We start from the raw sequence: 18,971 nt of genomic DNA, 5'->3' as shown, positions 1-18,971 counted from the left end.
CTTTCTTGGTCTGTCTTTCTCTCTGTCTCTCTCTGTCTCTTGGTCTGTCTTTCTCTCTGTCTCTATCTCATTCTTTCTGTCTGTCTGTCTCTGTATGTCTCTGTCTGTCTGTCTTTCTCTCTGTCTGTCTCTCTCTCTCTGTCTCTCTCACCCCAGGAGTGCGAGTGGTTTAACTGTCCTTCCTGTGGAGTTACATCAGATTCCTCAGAAGTGGAGATCAGAGTTAAGTTGGGGGAAAAAATCTATTTTACATTTTAAATGTTTGAATACAGAGATCTTGACTTTACCTCCCAGCTCATGGAAATGCAGTAGGGCAACACAATTCCAGCTGGAGTACATAAAGTTAGCGAGTCAGTAATAAAAACACCAACTAAATTCCTTCCTCACTAAAATCCAACTAAGCAACTAAATTAACACCAATGAATAATCGGAAATAATTCCATTTTTATCTTGTAACCATGAACTATGAACGATTTCATCAGACACCGGTGAGAGTAAATGACTGCTTTCTGATCCATCATCGCTAGCTCTGGAGCTCGTCTCTGATCTGATGAACTTCCAGCAGATAAACCATTTACATAAACGCCTGTAACTGGACGAAGTAAAATAGAAGATGAGCGGCTTCGTACGTGGATAACTGGAGCAGCTACAAAACGTTTTATACGAACGTGTTTATAATTTCCTGGCTCCATCGATATGAATTAAAAACGGTGTAGTGAGTGAGATCGGACTCCAGTTTTCAGATACATACGTTATACAGCAAGATGTGCTTAGGCATAAAAGACTGACTGATACAGTTAGTGCTTTTATTAATGCATGAGATCCAAGAGAACAGATAAAGACTGGAAAACTCGTGTCAAAGCTACACGATGCTTTTTTAGTTTTCTAGTCAATTTGTGGACTAAAATTATTTTGTAGTAGTTTTTCAAGAAAAAGGATGATAAATTTGTTGCATTTCCAGAAATTAAGTCAAAGTTTGAATAAAATTGCAATATTTTTGAAAAAAAAAAACTGCTACTATCTCAAAAAGGTCAATATGTTGTAATTATATTCAAACTCTGACTTAAATTAAGACTTTTTCTTGTTTCAAGGAAGTTTGTATGCTCATTAGGTTAAAAATCATTGAAAAGATAAGTTGCGTTGTCAGGTTAGACTGATTGCTTCTTTTCCCCCCAAACCCAAAAGTTACATACTGCAGCTTTAAAATCTGACCACAGATTTGGTGTTTCTCAGGTGGTGCGAGGAAAAAGCGATTTGTCCGGTGAAGAGCCCAAGGCTGGTGTGTTAGGTGCAGAGATCATACACACTGCTGTAAATTTATTACAGCTGAATTCACAAGGTTTCTGCTTGTCAGGACAGACAACACCTCCGAGGTCCCCTGAAGCACAAACGCAGGAGATGAAACAAACCTGTGTGTCAGCGGCTTTGCTGTTATTCCTTTCAACTTCTATAAACAGCATTTGAATTGGTGCCATTTACACAACTCATTTTCTAACCATTATACAACCACAGGCTGTGTATTATAATTTTGTTCTAGGAAAAGACTGATTTTTAGGTTTCAGTAACACACTGATATCTGAGCTAGCTGCTAGATACTGATCTTATGTGTAAATCCGTGCTGTTAACAAGCTGGAGCCCTGCAAGCTTACTGCAATACATCAGAAGTGTGTCGGCAGCTTGCTTAGAAAATGATTTGTGTTGTTTTCACGAGCTGTGTACTGTGTCAGTTACTGCAGTGCAATACAGCATAAAAAAGTCAGTGGATAAGATAAGAAAACGGGTCAAATCTGAAGCAGTGAATCAGGCAAGTGAACTATTTTTAGGAGAAAGCATGCAGCATATAGGGTGCACACACACACACACACACACACACACACACACACACACACACACACACACACACACACACACACACAGAGAGAGAGAGAGAGAGAGAGAGAGTTATATTCATCTATTTATAAGAATAATGTGCTCTATGGCCAAATTAAATAAATATATAAATAAATAATGTTGTTAATTGAAACAAACAAACAAACAAACAAACAAATAAATAATAATAGACGGAGACGGCATAAAACTAGCCGGTTGCACGGTTCCCCGATGACCTTATGTTTCCATGTCAATAAACTCATGGCCATCAGCTTCTGGAGTTCATCTCTATTTCTTTCAAAACATAGTCAATAATAGGAAGAGAAATTCCAGCAGTGTGTAGAGCTTTCCTTTTTTTTAAACTAGACAGCTACAAATCCATACGCATCGTCATGGTTTCCTTTCCCAAGTGAACTCGAGCAAAACTAATATCACTTGCGCTGCATTCGGACATATTAGACCTAGCACCATGTATCAGGTGTGTAGAACAGGAAACAGTACAGACTACAGGATGTTGGCTTGAAATGTACACAGTATGATAAAGTGTAAATATAAAACGAGTTCCAACTCCTGGAAATGGACGGCTGGGGCATCGTCAGGATTCTAACGTCCAGTGAATTCTTTTTTTCTGTTATATATTAAAGTAAATAAATCACTCAATCTGCCATGTTCTTCTGTGTTTGCCAGCCTTTATGATAATGTTAGGTCCATGCTAGCAGTTGGTGCACCACAATAATAACGGTTTACAGTGTAGTCGCAGCCACTGAGCAGAGAAATGGAAGCTGCTGTAGGGTAAATTAGGGCAAGTCCAGAAGGGAGGGTAAAGAAATGTTTTGGTGAGTTGCCAGAAGGGATGAAAGCCCTGAACATAAAATGATGAAAACAAAACTAAAGACAGGCTGATGATAACAGAAGGAGATGCATTTTAATCAGTAGTTTAGAAAAGGTCAGAAGTGAGGTAAATAACTTCACGGCTTGTCTTTACAGACCTTTCTGTTTGCTTTAACTTATAACAAAATGATTGTGTTTGCTATAAGTTAAAGTTTTCTATTTGTATCAGCAAATTGAAACTACAACCAGCACCAGCACAGGCCCATTGAGGAACGTTCACACTGCCCCATTCACACTGCCCCAGGAGAAGCAGGGCGGTTAATGAGATGCCAAATCTAATGGAGCTAAATACTCTGCGGACGCCGGGATCTTGTTTTATAGCAAATAATCTGAGATATTGTGGTCAGTTTTACGCACAGAGAACTGTATTAACCCTCAAACAAAGCAACTTTTTTCCCATTTAACAGCTTTAAGAAACATCACTACACTTTTTTAAAGACACAATTCACTATTTCTGATTCATTTTACTTATCTGTCGTTTAAAGAAAATTCTTATCGAGATATGGCCTTTACACCCGACCCTGCAGTCACGTATTGTATCTAGAATCAGAACCATGTGTGACAAAGCCTACACACAGAACTCTATATTTAGGCTGAGACTAAAGTATTGGATTAATATGAGCTGCTTGCTACCTTGACCTTTAAGTCCTTGTGTTATATAACTGCAACTTTACCCTATGGGGTTGTGACTGACAGCTATTATGGTAAACGATGCAAATTTGGGGCAATGGCTTAGTGGAGAAAAACAAAGTCTTTCCCAGCAAACACCTTTTAATTTGTAAGTAAAACGTCACTCTAATGTTTCTACTTTATAGAGTATGATGGATGAATAGAGTGTGTGTGTCTTCTACATTGTGTATATTGTGTGTATCGTGTGAATTGTGCGCTATTGTGTCGTCTGCAATTTCCTTGCACATTTGTACATGATTCGTTTTTATAATCTGAGTAACACATTGTGTTACCAATGTTATCTGGTTTCCATCATGTCACAGTCTACTTTTTTTTTTACTATATAAAGTCCAAGAGGTTTATTTGTTGAGTCTTATAAATTTGTGTTGATGTGGGTGTACTGATAGAATCAAACCCCTCCATCAGTGAAAGACCTTTAATTCATTCTTTCTCACGCTCTCTCACACATATACACACATGTATGCACGCACAAACACACACGGAGTCAGACGCAGAGTCAGAGAAACACACACAGATATGCACACGCAAACACAAAAACACACAGAGTCAGACAACGAGTCAGAGGAGTCAGACGCAGAGACATGTTCCAGTCACGATTACACTGCTGTTGTTTTTGGACATGAATTTTCAAGGCAAATAAAGCATCATATTTCTTAAATCTGAGGCAGATGGTCAGTCACTGTTTGGTTCTGATTTCAGGACTTATTAATAATAGGACTTTATTATTTTATTGTTTTTAAAGCACCCTATGTCTGTCTAACAGGTGACTGCCTCCTACCCAGTTGTCACACGTCAACACCACCAACACACACCGAACAAGGTCTGTCTCCTGGTTTACCAACACACACACACACACACACACACACACACACACACACACACACACACACACACACACACACACACACACACACACACACACACACACACACACACACACACACACACACTCGCTGTTCTTTTGAGTTCTTTCTGTGGTAATTTTCCATCTTATTTCAGAAACTGACTAACAACACTAGAGCTTTACCCTCTTGAGTATTCAGTATTGTGGCGGTTGCTAATTTTGAATTATTATATTTGCTATCACTCAGTGTGCCTTGAAACCTTTAGCTGCCGAATGAACCCTTAATCACGACTCCTCTCTCTTTTACCTTGACAAAAGGTGACAAAACTTGACAAAAGTTGAAACCTGGAAAAACACTTCAGATGGTGAAACAGTGTCAATTACACCCAGATTTTCATGAACAGAAATAGCTTTCTCTATTGCAAGATATAGGAACATTTCCAGCAAGTCTGGATAAATAACCTGCAAACAAGAGAGAAAGCTGCATTTATAGATTTTGTTCTAACTGCAGCACAGGAGCACGACAAACTTTATGACCGCAGCAATCTGATTACAAACTGAAACGCTCCGATTCAACGACCCGAGAGGACATCCGGCTCGGCTTGCAACACCGTAGATGACTTTAAACACGCTGCGCTTGTTAAACTGCCTCTTTAACCAACACATTCTTTACAGGAAGGTTATAAAGCAAAGTTTTCCCCTGATCATCATACTTGGATGTGGTTATGACTAATAAACCAATCATTTACAGTGAATATGTTCCTCATCCTGAAGGCCACATGTCTTGCATATTTCAGTGTTTTCCCTGCTCTGAAATCATCGCATTCAACTAATCATCTAATCGTCAGTCCTGTATGAGTGTTAAAGTGTGGAGAACAGTAACATGTGCAGGACAGGGTGTTAGCCTGTGTGTTCAAGAAACGACATAATGACATTGTCTTGTTGGCTGAAGCACGTTCATGCCTGCGCTGGTGTAAGACTTCAGTCTTTCCTTTAAAAAAGAAAGAAAGAAAAATCACAGCTTTTCACAGGAGTGCAAGTTGAACAGAATCTCAGTTCAAATGTGCTTACATATGCAACACTGAATATTTATGATCCATCTCTAGCTGAAGGTCTATTGTGCTTTAGAATAAATTGAATATTGTTACAGGTACATAAACACTGATTTTTTCATAATGAGACGTTTCTACCCACTTCCCAGTGACTAAGCAATGACCTCTGGAACACTAGCCGCCCACTCCCATATGCACGCAAGCACACACACACACACATATCTATCATTACTAATTAATCGTCTCTCGCAGTCTCCCCGATGCTCCTGGGTGTTGCTGCACTTCCAGGCCGGAGTGTGAGGAGGTGTTCGACTGCGTGCTTGTCAGAGTCGACAGACTCGATCCGAACTTTATGTAACGTCTCGAGGGGGTCGGACCTCTGTGGCTTTACACGAGGCAGCAGAAAAATTCCAGCTCTACTAAAGTATGAGTGTGTGTGTGTGTGTGTGTGTGTGTGTGTGTGTGTGTGTGTGTGTGTGTGGGATGGGAAGCAACTTTAATGTGGTCCAGTAGTTTAGATTAAAAATAAAAATCGCAGGAGAGAAAAAAAAAAAAACACAACTCAAACCCAAAGCAGCCTGGTTTAAGTCTGAGGCATCAGCAGCAATCTCTTTACAAAAGCAGTGCAGATCGAGTCTTGGTTTATTTTCTTTATATAACAGTTATCTTAGGGCCAGTAATTTGCCCAGCAGCGATAGTGCTTATATTTGGCTTAAGGATGTTTCTGTGTGTGTACCGCTCTTCTTCAGTGTGTTCACGTCATTAAATCCCGTCGTCAGATCACCATAGAACTTCACCATCTGGCTTCATAGAACTTGATCAAGCGACTGACTACTTATAGTCAATGTTTCCCTACACACTAGATATTGTAGCGCTAATTAAAAGGAAAGTGATTGAAGAGAAAAAACTTGCACCCTGTTATAGCAACAACACATGAACTTTAAAAAACTATCTATCAGCTAGGAAATTAGGATGGCATCAAACTAAAGGATCAGTATTTCAATTAGCATGGAAGGAAAGCCTTCTGAGTGACAAAATGTCTCTTAGGGGGATTTTACACCTGGTCACTTCATGCGTTTTCTGTGATCCGATAGCTATCCGATGGTAAAAAGACCAGGTGTAAATGTCCTCCGAAACGGTTTCGAGACTGATATAAATCCGATCGCTCAAACCCCTTCAGGAGGTGGTCTGGGACGCATTTCAGATGAAACTGGACAGGTGTAATTGCATGTGGTTGTTTAAGCCACATACGTCAGCGCTACACTCCTCCCAAATGGAAGTACGTCACTCACAGGTGACTCGCGAGTCGTGCATCGCGTCAGAAACAAACACGTTTTCCCACCAGTGCTGTCTCGATTTTTCACCCAGGCGTCTCGTTGGGTCTTAAAATGCCAGTGAAAATGCAGCAAACAGTAAATGCTGTTTTTTGTAGCAACTGCATACACCAAAGTGTGTTCCATTTCAATGACCCCGGTAATGAGGTGAAATATATTTGCATATTGGGCGGGAGTAAAAAGATCAGATTGATATCCGATTCGCCAAGACGCATTTATGTGGCCTAATGTAAATGGAACAGTTTTAACAAATCAGATAGCTATCGGATCAGAGACAACACATGAAGTGACCAGGTGTAAAAAGGCCCTTAGTGCTGACAGATCGGTGTTTTTCTCCAGCCTAATTAAAGATAACTTTATTTAACGTGTCGCAAAATTAAAAAGGGACTAGGAATAAAAAGACTGTTGAAAAGCACACACCATCTATTTGTAGCAGTAATGACTTCATGAATTATTTAAATGGAAAATGATTATATCGGGCAGAAAATTCAGACCTTCGATTTGATCGAAAATACTGTAGATAATAATATTACTACCAATTATTACCAGTAGCTACCGAACCCATTCTAAAAATATAACATTCTTCCCTTAGCACTGGCTATTTGCCGAAATCTTTTCAACTAGCGGTTATCAATCCAATCCAGGTGTCCAACTACAGGCCAATATCAAACCCCCCCTTTATCTCCAAGATCCTAGAAAAGGTTGTAGCATCGCCTCCGGCTTGCTTGTTATAGAGATAGATGCTAGAGATATATAGTAGCTTCATTTGAAACTTTTAATATTTTTATTGTTTCTATACTTATGTAAAGCTGCTTCAAGACAATGTGAATTGTTAAAAGTGCTATTTAAATTAATTGAATTGAAGTAGAAAGTGCATTACACTGAAACCATTACTACACTAGCATTAGAGACATAATCAGAGCACATGGCTAAGGATACATTTTTCATTTAAATAACTTCTTATAACGCTTTAAGTACAAAATCTCATCAGACAAGGACTTTAGACACAGTGAAGATAGGCATTTCACCAGAAGCTTAAATAATGTCTAAATAATTATTATTTAAGGTATTAAAAAGCTTAAAGTGGCTGTAAGTGTCAATTGGAAAAATCTATTAAAACGTTACCACGAGAAGCTTTCACAGAGAAACGAGAGACCACAACGTTAGTGTGATGGAGAAAAGAGCAAGAGGACAAATACTGGCTGGAGGGAATAAAGTGAACCTTAAAAAAGTTCCTAGAGGCACGTAAAAAAAAATCCTTTCATAATAATATAGAGAAAGATGGCTTTTATGGCTTTGTTATTAATATTTAATACACAGACTAATCTACTGTACTGGTATTGAAGGAACATCAAAAACTTAACAAGCGTTAAATGTCACTTCATGGTGGTTTTTGTCCTGTTTTTAATATCGGCGCCCAGAATTAATGCCGTCCCTCGGTCCTGGGGAGTGTTAAAAAAAGTGATGAGGAAGGTACAAGATCTTACATGGAATGGTTGGGGGATCATAAAGAAGCACTTTTGGCAGCAGCTGGCCAACATCTGTCTCAGCAGATTCTCAAAACTTGCTGAAGTTTACAAGTGAGGATTTTGCACAGGGGCTACAGTATATAATTAACAAGTTGACATTTTGGATGAAAAAGTGCATTATACACTGAAGATTATACTCCAGAGCTTCAAATAAATATGGTGCTGTCAGACTTTTTGAACTGTTATGTGCTGCTGGAAGCATATTGCATGGGGCGCGACCTCACGTTGCTGCTAAATATTTTAGAAATAATGTAGAAACAGAACAGCTGTGGAACCAACGGGAATACTTACTGAATCTGCTCCATGTTGTGTTGATATTATTCATGCTATCTACATTTTTAGCCCAGGTAAGGATTGATTGATTTATGGGATATTTCTATCCAATGTTCAATAAAACAATACAAAAACCTTGAAGAGGTTTGTACCAGATTTGAACATTAGGGCCTTTTTACACCTGGTCACTTCATGTGTTTTCTCTGATCCGATAGCTATCTGATTTGTTCAAACTGTTCCATTTAAATTAGGCCACATAAATGCGTCTTGGCGAATCGGATATCAATCTGATCTTTCTACTCCCGACCAATATGCAAATATATTTCACCTCATTACCGGGGTCATTGTAATGGAACACGCTTTGGTGTATGCAGTTGCTACAAAAAACAGCATTTACTGTTTGCTGCATTTTCGCTGGCAGCAGTGCATTTTAACACCCAACGAGACACCTGGGTAAAAGATAGGAGCCAGCACTAGTGGGAAAAGTGGGAAGATTGTTTCTGGCGCGATGCACGACTCGTGGGTCACCTGTGAGTGACGTACTTCCGTTTGGGGAGGAGTATAGCGCTGACTTATGTGGCTTAAACAACCACATGCATTTACACATGTCCAGTTTCATCTGAAATGCGTCCCAGACCACCTCCTGAAGTAATTTGAACCATCGGATTTATATCCGTCTCGAAACCGTTTCGGAGGGCATTTACACCTGGTCTTTTTACGATCAGATAGCTATCGGATCACAGAAAACGCATGAAGTGACCAGGTGTAAAAACCCCCTTAGATCTATGAACAGTTTTGACTGCCAAGATATAACACTTTATTAGGTACGCTGTTTAATCTGGATTCATTTGAAAACGGCGTTTTCATCTAAAAAACGCTCCGCGTCCACACCACCATTTTCAATCGTTTTCAAAAGTTTCCCGTCCACACTGAAACATCTGAAACCCCTTGACTCATGTAAAACGTAAGACGCTTTGACCTACGGAATTTCTGCCTAGCCTTTATTTACCTTCTAGCTCTTTGAAACGTAGCGGCCTTTTCGATGAAAAGGGCCGAAAAAAAGAGTGTTTTTTGTAAATGGACCGACAGTGAGGTGGAGTTGCTGCTAAGAGTAACACAAGAGTATAAAGTTGCAAAGGTGATCAAGAACTCAGACTGGGAGATGTGCCAAAACAAATACATTGAAATATTAATGTAATATTATATTCTAATATTATATTATTATAAATCTAATTGTCTAAAATGGTCACATGGTTACAATTGCATCATCCTTCCTGAAAGCCTTTTTTTATCCACTTTGGGGAGAAAAGTATCACCTGAAAACGCATCAGTGTGGACATCAGACTCCAAGAAGAAGGTCTGGACTCCAGAACAGCTTTAATTAGCTAAGGATTGTCCAATCAAAGACCATTAATATCATTCTTATGTTTAGGGGCATTAAAATTTAAAACTTACCCATAGACCCTTCAGTTAACAAGCCATGAACTTCACATCATGTGGAAAATCCAGCATATAACCGATGCTCACAAGCGCTCGTTGTGATACACAACGTGTTCCTTCTTTAACATGGGGGAAGTAGAGCATCATGCCGGCTTTGTTTTCCAGGCGTTAAAAATGTTTCCACTTGAATTGAAATGCCAGTGAAATTGCAAGCACACTCCTAATATAGTACAAAATACTGTCTAAGAAAGTATGAACTCATGTTTAATACACCTGAACGGACGAGGATAAGCGCTGTGAGGTCGGACAAGGAGTTGTGCCACGAATCTGCTGGATTTTTTTTACCTTCCCAAGCTCCTCTGAATCTCACTGATTTTGCTTTCATTTTTGCAATCCTTCAAATCCTGGAAGGACTGAATAAATGAAGAAATGTCATAAAAATATTTTTGCTGTTCCTTTTTCTAACCCCTTTAAATACAGCCAGCTTCACGAGGCAGTTTGCCTATTACAGTAACTACATCATCTAACAGGAATGCAGCGGGGTTTTTTCTTTCTTAATAAGTTAAAGGCATTTAGACAGCTGGAACATCCCAGATATTAACGCCCGTAAATCGCTTTTCCTCTCCCTCAGAAAGCATTTTTGAACAGCGGAAAGCCGTCCTATTACTAATTACAGCCATCGCTCGACTTTGTTAAGCCAGGATCAGTGTAAGCGTCTCTCTCACACAGCTGGCTGCCTGCAGTCTGTTCCCACAGTTTGCTCTACAATTAACCCACAGATCACTTTTTTCCTGTTGTACTTTATGACATACAGTAAGAGCTTAATGAACAGCTGCAAGCGCCGAACATCTGCATCCACGTGGTTATGTAAGAGTTCCTAAAAAAATAAATAAATGAATTAAATAGATTTTAAAATATTGTAAAAATAAATAAGATAAATACTTCCATTAAATATAACAAACCAACCTACACTTTAACATTTATATACGTACATATACTGTTTCTTTTTATGTCCATACTCACGCACATTACTCCATCACAATACCTCTGTTCCTAGCCGTACTATAGGGAAGAGAAACATGGGCCGCTAGCACTGGCTCTACATGTTTGATTACACTACCTCTGTTCTGATTATAATTTTTCTGACTATATATTTTTATTTAAAATTATATTATTTTCTATTCGTCATCTTGATGGTAAACTTGGTGCGTGATATTAATGACGTTCTGAAGTTTTGTGGAGGTCGTGCACAAGCAGACATGCTTTCTGCTGGAGAGATCCTTACAGAAGCACACCGAGCTGTCTGTCATGTAGCTTTGTCTCTAACTCAGTGGTTCTTAACCTGGGGTCGATCGAACCCCAGGGGTTCGGTGAGTCAGTCTTAGGGGTTCGGCGGAGGATAAGACACACTCATATGATTCGTTATGACACGCCCGCCTTGGCCATCATTGGCTACAAATGATCACGCAACATCACTTGGCCTATCTGTGCTGCAGGAAATTTGGTGCTCCCAGTAGTTGACTTGTGACTGTCGTGATGGTACGTCGTGTGATTTCTTTCTTAATATTTTAATCCCTTCATACTAACTATGTCGAGCAAAAAAAGAAAGTGGTCGGACGAATATGTACAATATTGATTCACATGTATAATATTTTATTTTTCCAATTAAGAAGGGTTCGGTGAATGCGCATTTGAAACTGGTGGTGTTCAGTACCTCCAACAAGTTTAAGAACCACTCTTCTAACTGCTGGTTGATGCTACACTAATTTGTAGATTTAAAAAAAATAGAAATAAGAAAAAAGTGTGGAGAAATAATTGATTACAGTGACTCATTCAGCCAAGGACCGTCTTCCTGACGGATTTAAACTAGCATTTAAAAATATATATATTAAAAAATATTTACAAATTCTTTCTTTATTTCCTCCCAAAAGAGTTGATGGCATTTTCAGTGATCAAGTTACCCAGAATCATTGGATTCTTTGACAGAGGCTTTAAAGCTCTTCTGCAAGTCTCTCAGGATAAAGACATCTGCCAAATACCAAACACATAAATGTCTGTTCTGCAAAGAGAACTGGAGACACACTGCACAGATTTACCAGCAAAGACACCTATGTTTAATACGTATATATAATCAACGCAACTGCAACAATAAGAGTGCTAGCTGAATGTGTGTTGTGATGTCACATGACACTTTTTATTCTAAATGTGAAGGAAATCTGCTGTCATTCTGAAAAAATCCAAAGAAACCCCAAATAAAGACACGGCTATTTTAGACTTTTATTTTTCCTGTTTCTAACAAACCGATTGGACACACAGCAGGTAATTTCTTATTGCTTGCATGTATCTTGTCCTTGTGTTTTACAAAGAGACGGACGACAAACTGGATATAGGAATCTATCTGCTGCTCGTGACTGACTGCATATAATCTGACTTTCCTTCATCGAGCCGTTTCTCCTCATGGGAGAGGTTTTCATGATGCAAGATTCATCGCCGAGAACATCAAGCATGCTTGAAGATATTAGATCTTCTAGGGCCGCCTTTGGCATGACTTGTGAACGAGCCCTAAAGCGATTCAATCAGATCTGAACTTGTAGATCATGTAGATCAGAACAACCTGTCTGGGAGAGTCTGAGCAAATCTGCCTCGATCTGGTTCCACTCGAGTAAAACTCAGGCGTGGTCCAATAAGACCCATCGACCGGACAGAGGGAAGCGAATCCAACAAACTGAGGGGCTTTTTTTTGCAGACTGCCAGACGCAGTTAACCCATGGTGTACAAACTGAGCCTTAATTACTTTGTTTTTGTGCAGCTGCATATTCAGATCCACAAGAGCTGTTTGATTATATTGATCTAAATGTCTTCTGTGTGTGTGTGTGTGTGTGTGTGTGTGTGTGTGTGTGTGTGTGTGTGTGTGTGTGTGTGTGTGTGTGTGAGCAAACTAGACACAACAAAAATCATGTGTTTATGTTATAAAAGAATTATTTTTATGTAGATAAGGACTCTACTAAATGTTTACTGAGATATAGACACAATAAAACACATCACTCCCAGGTGCACTGCCTACATCAGCTATACACACACACAAACACACACACACGCGAGCAAAATGTCTATTTTACTAGTTTTCCTTCTTCTATCTCTGATCTTGTCCTCATCTGAGAGCAAATCTCCTCGACTGTTGACGTATGTGTGCGCGATGAGATAAACCTCGACAGTCCAACACACATTCATGAGTTTTTTAACACCTACGCATTTTGGCACACACACGACAGCACTTTGAAGGCATTCTCTTGGGTATGATGCACTTACATTAGTAATGTGGTTTTATAACACTGTCAACACGCATCATCTGTCAACACACACACACACACACACACAATATTAGGTTATATAATATTCCACATGTCTAGTGCAAGCAATAAAACACTAAGTGATCTAGGGTTCATTATAAACTCCAGCTAATCAGAATCCAGGGTTAATTTGTTTGACGTTACACACTGCACAAACTAAACCTGGAGTCTACACTTAATCCTGGCTCTCATCATCTGATGTTTCACACTGCACTTTCCCAAACCCTGACTCAACCTTCCAATCTATGCATATACAGTACATCAGTGCGGGGGAAAAAATACGCTCTTTAAATATGTCGTGTGGTTCGCTGAAGTATGTGACATGAGGCTGAAGTGCTGTTTAATGTCTGACCATTTAACACCGCATCATCTCACACTGTACACGTTTAACACTGTAAGAGCACAGCTAACTCAAGTCAAGTCAAGAAGCTTCTGTTGTCATTTTGAACATATATAGCTGACGCAGTACATAGTGAAATGAGACAACGTTTCTCCAGGACCATGGAGCTACATAGACCTTAACGTAAGTTAGTCCTAGCCACATAAAGTGCATCTGTGCAACCTGGTGTAAAGCGTGTGAGACAAAAGACAGTGCAGACAGACAATACAAGACATTACACAAAAGACAATATAAATACGAGGTATTGTAATGAAATGTGTGAAACAGCAATTGACTGAAATGTGCAAGACAACATGTGCAAAGATCAGCAAGTAAACAGTTTGCTATGAGTGGTGCTGTAGACATGGATGTATACTGGAAGAGTGTGTATTTGGTGCAGATCAGTACAGTCCATAAAGTTGAGTGAGCATGTGTGTGTGTGTGTGTGTGTGTGTGTGTGTGTGTGTGTGTGTGTGTGAGTGTGTGTGTGTGTGTGTGTGTATGTGTGTGTGTATGTGTTGTGCTAGGTACAGTTCAGTTCATTTATTGAGGAGTCTGATGGCTTGTGGAAAGAAACTGTTACACAGTTAACTCAGAGCAGGGTTTCATCGCCCCCAGGGTAAAAAAAAAAAATACGGTTAATAACAGCGCTTCTAAATTACAAGCTGGAAATGTTCCTCTACGTGGGGTAAAAAGCAGGCATTAGAACACAAATAACCCAAAGTGAAAAGCCCCGACATGGATTTACTGTTGAGGTTGATTCTATTCTCCGACATTTGCAGTTTTTTTTCTCTGTATTAAACGAAGCCACGTCATACTCTTCATAGTTACATATGATATTGTGAAAAAAAAGTTTATTAATCAACTAAAAGATTTGTTCTTTTTACAGAATCACTTCACCGAGAGACATTAGAGTTTATTGGAAAACAGACTGACCCCTACAGGACAGATCAGGTCATTACACATTCCATAAATTCCCAAGTTAGGGCTTTTATAAAAACCAGGCAGGAGCTGTAAATAATGTTCCGGATGAAAATTTTAAATACTGCCAAACTTTCCCTTACACATGAGAAAGAGGAGGAAAAAAGAAAGCATGCTGTCGAGCAGGAGCATTCTGAATAAAAGAACGGTGCTTTTTAAAGAGCAGGTCCTAATCTAGTTACTTCATCTAATGCTAAGGCTTTTACTCGACTACTGATACGACAACATATCGTTCATTTAGATTTGCAGATAAGTGCTATACAAAATAAATATTTGTAAATCAGTTCCTGACTCAATGTTACCGGCTACTAACACGGCCTTAGATAATAGTGACATCGCAGGGTGGTGATTTGAGTCTACTGGGAACCCATAACTTTTTTTGTGGACATGTGGTAGTAAAAGAAACCTTTATATACACGGGACCTCAGAAATGAGAACGTTTATGATATTTAATAGACGGTTCTGTCTTCTGTCCTGTTGTGTAATTTGTATATCCGCTGGTCAGCATGTGCTTAATCTGACTGCATTTACCATGCATGTGTGGTGGTTAAAAAAGGAATTCATCTACAGATGTTGCCAGATGTTGAGGCTAAAAAATTAAACCGTATATCATTGTCTCTTTATCTTTAACGGTCATGCTGAGGTTATTGACCCTGCTGGCACATACGAGTTGCCCAGAGTAAGAGTCAGTAGTTATATTCCTTAAATAGATTTAATGTATTTGAGCACTTTAAACATGTTTCATCAAAGGTCAATAGAAAGGATTTGACATGAAGGACATTCTATGTACTGTATACAGTACAGCAATGGACTGCTATAATTTATGCCAAAAAAAAAACAGGCTCATGACTCATGTGTCATTAACCTCCTACACACACATCCTCATACAATCAGTGTTGCTGACTTTGAGACAATGTCACTAAATTTAGTGACTTTTTAGTTCACCGTAGCAACTCCAAAAGCCTAACAGCAAACCTAGTGACTTTCTGTAAATGCCACGCACTCCATATTTTCACCACATAATCCCACAGATGCTTGATATACATGCTGAATATAGTTGCCATGTCAAGCTCTAAGCTGATGCTGGTTCACTACATCTGGTACTAAGAAGAACCATCAGTCTCACTCTCACTCATTTTCTACCGCTTATCTGAACTACCTCGAGTCACGGGGAGCCTGTGCCTATCTCAGGCATCAAGGCAGGATACACCCTGGACAGAGTGCCAAGCCATCACAGGGCACACACACTCTCATTCACTCACACAATCACACACTACGGACAATTTTCCAGAGATGCCAATCAACCTACCATGCATGTCTTTGGACCGGAGGAGGAAACTGGAGTACCCAGAGGAAACCCCCGAGGCACGGGGAGAACATGCAAACTCTCACACACAAGGCGGAGGCAGGTATCGAACCCCCAACCCTGGAGGTGTGAGGCGAACGTGCTACCCACTAAGCCACCGTGCCCCCCCCCCCAATCACAATTTTTCCCAAAATCCAAGCCTTCATTACAATTCCCCAAAAAGCAGTCAGTGATCACTATTTCCCCCCAAAACACCAAACAATAATCATTTTCCCCAACAACCAATCATGGATCACCATGCTTCCCAACATCCAATCATGTTTGTTGCATGTCAAAAGCTTCTTTCGGTCTTTGTTACACATCAGAATGATTTCAAATGTTCCTAAACTGGGCTCATGGGTTGCTTTATTTTCAAGTGGGTTCATGAGAAAAGAAATCACAATCCCCTCTTTTGCAACGCTACTGAGTGACATTAGAACAAGCCACGTTAAAAAGACGAGTGTACACGCAATTTTAGTCTCATCACTATCCTGACATGCAGCACTAATGTATTTCAGCAATACGAACGAATGAGCATCTTTTCCTTTTCCTGTACTGTTCTAGACGTCACTGAGTATCAACAATAAACACCATTAAACCTCTCAAGCTTTCACAGGTCTGTTAGTGTACCCGTCTTCTACACTTTGGACAAGATGGACAAGAACATTTCAGCTCTGACATTTATAACTACAGTGGACGTCTCTTTGAGTCGTATATGAGATATACAGAAGATACATAAGCGAGCGTGTGAACAGCAGCACTCCAGTAAAGCCATGCATGTGATATAGTATACAGTATACAGTATAAACAGACTCCTACAACACACCGTTTTTTTTTTATTTACCAACTGGAACCTAGTTAGGACAGCAGAAAAACATGCACCCCTTTAAAACACCTCTACTTTTTTTTTTTACAACAAGACTGCTGAAGCATGGAGTGTTCCTTTGGTCTTTAGTCACTTGTTACACATATTACTGACTAGATAAATGTTTAAATGTTACAGTAATCTAAAATGTAAAATCTCAGACCAATAAAATGTAGAGTAGTTGAGGTTGGCATCCATTTTAAGATGTCTTGTTAAAAAACATAAATAAATAATAATAATAAATTGTAAAAAAAAAAAAACAATAAATAATAATAATAATAATAAATTTGAGAAATAAGAATAAATAATAATAACTACATTATTATTGTTGTTGTTATTATTATTATTCAAATTTATTATTATTATTATTATTAATACTTTTAAAAAATAATAATAAATAATTCTGGAACTTCTGTAATATTTTGATATGCAAATTAGTATAATCGTGCAAATGATTCATGATGACAATTTTGATCGTGCATCAGCTACTTTTCCATGAAACATTGTAAACATCTGTTTGTATCCAGATTCAATCTGAAACTTTTTTAAGTGCATCACCAATGAGGGGCTCAGGGTTAGTGGTCAGAAGCGAGTGCGCAGCTGGATCTTAGAAAACAAAGCATGCATGTGTGCAGTATTTAGATAAATGGTCGGATTTCTCAGACTGAATGATGTAAAGTGTTTTAAAATTTTTAAAGTGATAAATAACATCCTGGTGCAGCAGAGAATCTGGACACGCACGTGCTTTGCTTTAATTACAAATATAAACAGCGTTAAAGCACATCACTGAAACTCACCTTATTGCAATCGTCCAAAAAAAAGTTCTGTTTTCCAAAAGTGGACTCCGATGTTAGTTTTTAACTCGTTTTTGTCTCTTCGGTGTCTGATGTGTCTCTGTGCCTCATGTCCAACGCGCGCGCGCATAAAGTAAAGCTGTATTAGTGGTTAAATTAGTTTTTAATTTGAAAACAAAACCTTATAAACTTGTAACTGGTTCAACTGGTGTCCATTTTTTTCTTCTCGCACAACAAGAGCGGAAACACAGGAGGCTGGAAAAGATGGAAAGAGGCGGTCACTATCCAAAGAAGGGAGGAGAGAAAGGAGAAATCCAGCCACATCCGGGCACTTCCGGTCCCGTGCGCCATGTGTCCAAATCACAACACATCATGGAGTTCCCCAGTTGCTAACAGCAGAGCCATTGGGCTAGTCAGAGATGATCTCATTACAGAAGAAGGAAATGTAGAAGTTTAGAAGTTTAATTTGAGTTAGAAATGATCACAAAAAGGGTTGAGGTTATTATTCCTAGATCTAATAAATCATGAAAGAAGAAAAGCTATAATTAGGGCAGTTAAGAAGATAATGTCAGGAGGGAATGTGTGGGGGGGGGGATTAAGGTCCTCTTAAGAATGATTAATAAAATAACTAAACAAATAAACATTGTAAAAAAAAAATCTGAGAAAAAGGACAGAATGTGTAAAATCAGATAAAGCACATGGCCATGATGGCTGCTGCCAGCCAGATAATAAACCCCTAGATCGCATTATCTCCACAATCCTTTCATCACAAGTCATTTATATTAAACAAGGAGTAAATTATAAGGGGACGGTGTTATGGTGTGGTGCTTTGTGTTAATTCAATAACACAAAGCACACACACACCACAAACTGTTTTACTCCTATATAACACAATCTGTTGAAAATTAGACTTCTACATTGATTAAAGAATCACACGTCACACTTAAATGACTCTATATACATTTAACAGTATTGAACATCTGTAAGATAAGTTAATTCCTGTTATCACTTACATTATAGTGACATTATATTTCTTATTTTTTATCTTATTGAATTCTCGGTTCCATTCTTCTTTGATTAGAAGTCAATAAGATAAAAATAAGAAATACAGTGCAGCTCGTCATGTTACTGCGAATAAATATGGACTAAATCATCTGGCAGACTTGGTTAAGCCTGCAGATTTAACCATAGTGTAAAACTACCACAAACTTCCACCTTCCGCAAATGTACGATTTATTATTTATTATTGTTTATTGTTATTGTTTATTATTAAACCTAATGGTCTATAATGTTTTTGAAAAACTATGGACCTTTTTAAGGAAATAACTATTACAA

General features: G+C 38.8%; 1 protein-coding gene and 1 long non-coding RNA gene across 2 annotated transcripts in view; one reads left to right on the top strand and one right to left on the bottom strand.

The window, feature by feature from the left end:
* tspan9b (tetraspanin 9b) overlaps positions 1-17,911 on the bottom strand; it is a 34,012-nt gene extending 16,101 nt beyond the window's left edge. Inside the window, exon 1 of the mRNA XM_027151597.2 lies at positions 17,640-17,911. The gene's annotated coding sequence lies outside the window, so the exon portion shown is untranslated. The remainder of the gene's footprint in view (positions 1-17,639) is intronic.
* LOC125139639 lies at positions 46-18,891 on the top strand. The gene is made up of 3 exons (XR_007138695.1): positions 46-3,538; positions 4,214-4,270; positions 17,875-18,891. It is a non-coding gene; the product is annotated as an uncharacterized LOC125139639 (long non-coding RNA).
* Positions 18,892-18,971: the final 80 nt, after the last annotated feature.

This window comes from Tachysurus fulvidraco, chromosome 19, assembly GCF_022655615.1.
Source record: "Tachysurus fulvidraco isolate hzauxx_2018 chromosome 19, HZAU_PFXX_2.0, whole genome shotgun sequence".
Classification (NCBI taxonomy): Eukaryota; Metazoa; Chordata; class Actinopteri; order Siluriformes; family Bagridae; genus Tachysurus; species Tachysurus fulvidraco.
This window is presented reverse-complemented; position numbering and strand designations above follow the sequence as displayed.